General features: G+C 34.2%; 1 long non-coding RNA gene across 1 annotated transcript in view; it reads left to right on the top strand.

The window, feature by feature from the left end:
* Window positions 1-156: 156 nt before the first annotated feature.
* LOC125805019 (uncharacterized) overlaps window positions 157-6,573 on the top strand; it is a 62,818-nt gene continuing 56,401 nt past the window's right edge. The window contains exon 1 of the long non-coding RNA XR_007441289.1: window positions 157-310. This is a non-coding gene — a long non-coding RNA (uncharacterized LOC125805019). The remainder of the gene's footprint in view (window positions 311-6,573) is intronic.

Raw genomic sequence — 6,573 nt, 5'->3', positions numbered from 1 at the left:
AGCCGAGTCAGTTCAGTGAGCCGAGTCAGTTCAGTGAACCGAGTCAGTTCAGTGAGTCGAATCTCTGATATAAAAAAAAACTAGATTTTCTTTTTTGTATTTGTTTTATGAGTAGCATCCAGAAATAATAAAATGATAGACAAAGTTATTCAAAAGCAGTGTGTAAGACTGGTGGAGGAGAACATGATGCCAAGATGCATGAAAAAAAACTGTGATTAAAAACCAACCAGGGTTATTCCACCAAATATTGATTATTTCTGAACTCTTAAAACTTTATGAATATGAACTTGTTTTCTTTGCATTATTTGAGGTCTGAAAGTTCTGCATCTTTTTTGTTATTTCAGTCATTTCTCATTTTCTGTAAATAAATGCTCTAAATGAGAGTATTTTTATTTGTAATTTGGGAGAAATGTTGTCTGTAGTTTATAGAATAAAACAACAATGTTCATTTTACTCAAAAATAAACCTATAAATAGCAAAATCAGAGAAACTGATTCAGAAACTGATGTGGTCTCTACATTTTTCCAGAGCTGTGTGTATTTATGTCTTTAACACAGAACTATATCAAATGTTTCAGTAATGTTTTAAGGTTTTAAACTCCAGTCCATGAATTTCCCTTCCTCTGTAATTCCATTGGCAGTATGTAGCCGCTGCTCCTGACTCCCAGTCGCTGACTGAGTCAGATATCTAGCATGCCAAATATTCCAAATCCAAGTAGAGTTTTTGTCGCAGAATAACGAAAAACTGGGCTAAAATCGGGGAGTGTGAACCTGGAATAACCAGCAGCATGTATATAGAAGAAGGGAATTTCCAGGAGCCTGAATACGAATAAAAGGAACACAAAGCGTCCAATAAGCTGCTGTTTAGATCAGGGGAGGGTGCACTAGTTACATACTAAAAAAGGAAAGGTCAAGGGTCACCAGAAACCTCAGCTATCCCTTTGGACCTCTGAACAATCTGTGCCATCTATACCCCAGCCCACTGCACTAAAAAAATCCAATGATTAATAATACATTTATTTTATTTATAAAGCGCTTATCAATAATACAAAGACTCTTTCAACGTTGAGTAAAGCATACATTCGGCAGGGTCTTCCCTCCATTTCTTTTACATGTGTTATCTGTGCTGTGTGTGAGCTATCCCTGTAAAAAGAGCTCAAATCATACTCTAAAATACTGTTTATGATGCAAAATATTTCTGCCACAACAATATTGTTGGCATTAACACTGAAAAAAATTTTTTTTTAATGTATTTGTTTTTTATAATGATCCACTCACACATAAAGAGATCTATCACCAGCTCTATTCTTTCCAGTTTCCGTGCAATTTAAAAGGAGCAGTTTAAGGGCTCTGTCACTTTTATGCAAATAAACTGTGGCTGGCCACGCCCCATATCTATATTGAGCATTTACCACACATAAGTAGTAGTACCATATTTTTAATTGAAGCCCAAAACACATTATTAAAAAATACTTCCATCTCCTTTATCTGCTGACTTGCCGTGGACAGACAGTAGCTACAGATCCCTCAGTCAGACGAAGTCTGCTAGCTAATCCTGCTGCGTGCTATCCAAGGATCTCATGCAATTCAACTCCCTTCTACTTCTCGGAAATATTTTAGCAATCTATCAGTACAGAAGTAGAACTTATGCTTATCTTATTTGTGCTCAAAATCCATCAACGTTAAGTGCTAATTTTGACCTTTAATTATAAGAAGGTTTTAATATCCACCATGATTTACCTTAATATATATCCTAAACAACCTAAGCATCTTTAAACTACCTTATCATCCACCATAAACTACCTCAACATCCACACTCACCTACTTTAGCATCCTTTAGCATCCAATGTGAGGATCCTCTATGTCCACAATTAACTACATCAGCATCCACTAAGAACTCATAGATCTAAGACACTGCAAGTAAACACTATAAACTCCTGTTTTTTCACAGTGTTTGAGACAACAGACTGTGTCTGATCACAGATAATTTGTTGTGTTTAAGTTGGAAAAATCTCTTGGCTTGAATAGAGATGGATTAATTGAGGTTGCAGGGCTGCCAGCTCTTCTGTATTGGCCAGGAGATTCCCACAATTAGGTTCATTCTCCCACCAAACCTGTATTCTATCCTTTAAACTACATTTATTCAAGTTCATTGCTTTATTAGAGCATCTGAAATACGTGTAATGCAGGTTATTGATGGATTGACAGCAGGTGAATTTGCTCACTGTAGAGCCCTGAAATGAATGAAGACTGCACTTCTTATAAACGTTGCATGAGTGAGTAACAAAACTCATATTAGTTCAGAAATCAATATTTGGTGGAATAACCCTGGTCGTTTTTAATCACAGTTTTTTTTTCATGCATCTTGGCATCATGTTCTCTTCCTCCACCAGTCTTACACACTGCTTTTGGATAACTTTATGCTGCTTTACTCCTGTTGCAAAAATCAATTCAAGCAGTTCAGTTTGGTGGTTTGATGGTTTGTGATCATCCATCTTCCTCTTGATTATATTCCAGAGGTTTTCAATTGGGTGAAATCAAAGAAATTTACCATTTTTAAGTGGTCTGATTTGTTCCAGATTTTCAGATTCCAGATTTATAAACTCTAAAATCTGATATTGCTCAGTTGCTATATATGAACCTCACTTTAGGTGCGTATTCTCCACTATAGAGATTCTTTGCATGGCGTTGCTAGTTTTCCTGTGTGTTTAGTTCTGGCATGTTCTCATGATAAAACGTGTTTCTGAAGAGCAGCAGCCAGGTGATTCGGCAATGTGCAACAGTGACAAAATTAATCAAAATTAGTTTTAGATAGAAAGATAGATAAAGTTACGTAGTGTGAAAATCTCAACTACTGAAGGACGTTTTACGATTACAGCACAACCAGTCGTGTAGAGTCTGTGTTAGTAGTGTGAACCTGGCATTGATGACCAACTCTGAACACCTGAACCAGGTGTTTTACAGCAGCAGCTTCATCAAACCAGGTACAACTTTAAAATAAGACTACCTTTATAAAGGGTTTATAAATGGTTTACAATTTGTTTATTAATGGTTATTACTTAGGTTGTAAATACCTTAAAAATCATTTATAATCAGTACGTAGAAAGGGCAACAATAGATGGCAGTGGGTTCACTATTCAGCAAATAACAGGTCATTGTTGCCCTTTATACGTATGTGTTATAACCAGTGATGTAATCAGCGAGTATCACAAAAGAAACGCAATAGTTACTTTTACTGGTAACTATAGTTACTTTTATAGTGGAGTAACTCAGTTAGTAACTAGTTACTTTTATAGTGGAGTAACTCAGTTAGTAACTAGTTACTTTTATAGTGGAGTAACTCCGTTAAGAACTAGTTACTTTTATAGTGGAGTAACTCCGTTAAGAACTAGTTACTTTTATAGTGGAGTAACTCCGTTAGTAACTAGTTACTTTTATAGTGGAGTAACTCTGTTAGTAACTAGTTACTTTTATAGTGGAGTAACTCCGTTAGTAACTAGTTACTTTTATAGTGGAGTAACTCCGTTAGTAACTAGTTACTTTTATAGTGGAGTAACTCCGTTAGTAACTAGTTACTTTTATAGTGGAGTAACTCCGTTAGTAACTAGTTACTTTTATTGTGGAGTAACTCCGTTAGTAACTAGTTACTTTTATAGTGGAGTAACTCCATTAGTAACTAGTTACTTTTATAGTGGAGTAACTCTGTTAGTAACTAGTTACTTTTATAGTGGAGTAACTCCGTTAAGAACTAGTTACTTTTATAGTGGAGTAACTCCGTTAGTAACTAGTTACTTTTATAGTGGAGTAACTCCGTTAGTAACTAGTTACTTTTATAGTGGAGTAACTCCGTTAGTAACTAGTTACTTTTATAGTGGAGTAACTCTGTTAGTAACTAGTTACTTTTATAGTGGAGTAACTCCGTTAGTAACTAGTTACTTTTATAGTGGAGTAACTCTGTTAGTAACTAGTTACTTTTATAGTGGAGTAACTCTGTTAGTAACTAGTTACTTTTATAGTGGAGTAACTCCGTTAGTAACTAGTTACTTTTATAGTGGAGTAACTCTGTTAGTAACTAGTTACTTTTATAGTGGAGTAACTCTGTTAGTAACTAGTTACTTTTATAGTGGAGTAACTCCGTTAGTAACTAGTTACTTTTATAGTGGAGTAACTCCGTTAGTAACTAGTTACTTTTATAGTGGAGTAACTCTGTTAGTAACTAGTTACTTTTATAGTGGAGTAACTCCGTTAAGAACTAGTTACTTTTATAGTGGAGTAACTCCGTTAAGAACTAGTTACTTTTATAGTGGAGTAACTCCGTTAAGAACTAGTTACTTTTATAGTGGAGTAACTCCGTTAAGAACTAGTTACTTTTATAGTGGAGTAACTCCGTTAAGAACTAGTTACTTTTATAGTGGAGTAACTCTGTTAGTAACTAGTTACTTTTACTTATTTACTTTTTTAGAGAAGTAACCAGTAACTATAACTAATTACTTTTTCAAAGTAACGTTCCCAACACTGATTATAACTGATTATTAATGATACATTTTAAGGCATTTACATCCTAATTAGTAACCCTTAATAAACTAATTGTAAACCATTTATAAACCCTTTATAAGGGTAGTCTTATTTTAAACCCAGTTTCAGGTGAGATGGTAGCGGCTGTGATTTTAAACATTAAAGCTGCAGCTCCTGATTCAGCTCCAGCCTCGCCGGGTGGAGACGCAGGGCTGTTTCAGAGCTGCTGTGAGGCGTTAGCGTTCCCACATGTCAGCGAGGACCGCGGGCCTGGACCTCTCCAGATCAGGCTCAGTTATGGAGTAATGTGTGGGTCAGCACAGAGCCTGAAGCACAGATTTATCCTCAGCTTTTTACACTATTTTAGAAGCAGAGTGTTAAACGCAGCGGCCAACCACGACAGCAGTGACGTTACTAACATACGCCATCAATAATAATTACAACATTACACCTATCCACACTGACACTATATTATATAAGAGTTTTACCAGTATAAATAACATTAATAAAACATGAATATCTAGACAATAATGTCAATAGAAGTTTGCCATACCATGTTGTATCGTACGCAATAATATCACCAACATTTTTTAATTTGGTGAAAATGTAATAATTATTACATCAGGGTTCTACAGTTTTTACTGTTTTTATCAAAACAAGAAATATTCACACTGTTCTCATTATTTCCCATTATATATCTACTAGAGACAGATTATATCTGTCCAGTATCATTTATTTTACTTTAATCCTGGATATATGGAGATATATATTGGACTGCGTTATTATTATTATTATTATTAGTATCATGACATTCTAGATCATTGACTTCTGTTATAAATCTGATAAAATTATTTTTACCTCAGCAGTGTGATTTTAAAAATTAATTTACCACAGCAGTTACATTTTAGTAAAACATTTATCACAGCAGTGCAATTAAAATCATTAATTTACCTCAGAATTTAATTTTTAGTAAATAATTTACCTCAGCAGTGAGATTTTAGTAATTAATTTATCTGAGAAAATAAATTTTAGTAATTAATTTAGCTCAGAAGTGAAATTTTAATACTACGTTTACCTCAGCAGTGCTTTTCTAATCATGAATTTACCTTAGCAGTGCTTTTCTTTTAACATTTTACCTTATGAATAAATTTTAGTAATAAAATAAAGTAAATTTTAGTAATTACTTTACCCCTGATGGAAATTTTAGTAATTAATTTACCTTAGCAATGAAATTTTAGTAATACATTTACCTCAGCAGTGCTATTACAATCATTTACCTCAGAAGTGAAATTTTAATAAGAAAAAAATTACCTCAGCAGTGAAATTTTAGAAATTAATTTACCTCAGAAGTGACATTTTTGTAATAAATTTACCTCAGCAGTGCTTTTCCTTGTCAGCCTCCATGTTTTTTCCCCTATTTTATTTGTTGTCCTCTCTGTGTTCCCCTTTGTCTCTGCCCATGTCTTCAGTGATCTCATCTGTTTTCATTTGTAGCTCCGCCCCCTTGTTACCTGTCCCCTGGTGTTTCCTGTTTCCTGTTCCCTTCATGTGTATTTTAGCTTGTCTGGTCTTGTGCGTGTTGTACGTCAGTCAGCTTGCTGTTTCTTTGTTTTCTGTTTTGTTAGTTTATTCAGTAATTTGTAATTTAATTCCAGTAGTCTATTCTCTTTGTCCAAATATCTTTTAAGTTTTGAGTTTAGTTTTGGTTTATTGTTTATTTACAATTGTAAATACTTTAAATTACTGTGTATTTACGTCAGCTCTCGCTCTCGTCCTCCCTGCTGCAAACTCTGACACAGTGTCATATTATGAAATAAAAATAAATAAAGGCATTAAAAAATAAAAATGGAAATAACCGAAATAATAACAATTGATAATAAATTGAAATAATGAAAACAGTTCATAAAAAGTATCACAAATAAAAAAAAATGAATGAAAAACAGCTGCAGCAGAAACAGCAGCAGCAGCTGTAGCATCAGTAGCCATACTGGTGTTGATGGTGATAACGGCACGCGAGCTTCTGAATATCAACAAGTCCTTTTTCTCTCTCATCACTCCA

Source organism: Astyanax mexicanus, chromosome 11, assembly GCF_023375975.1.
Source record: "Astyanax mexicanus isolate ESR-SI-001 chromosome 11, AstMex3_surface, whole genome shotgun sequence".
NCBI classification, from domain to species: Eukaryota; Metazoa; Chordata; class Actinopteri; order Characiformes; family Acestrorhamphidae; genus Astyanax; species Astyanax mexicanus.
The sequence above is the reverse complement of the archived record's forward strand: the minus strand, read 5'-3'. Positions and strand labels throughout refer to the sequence as shown.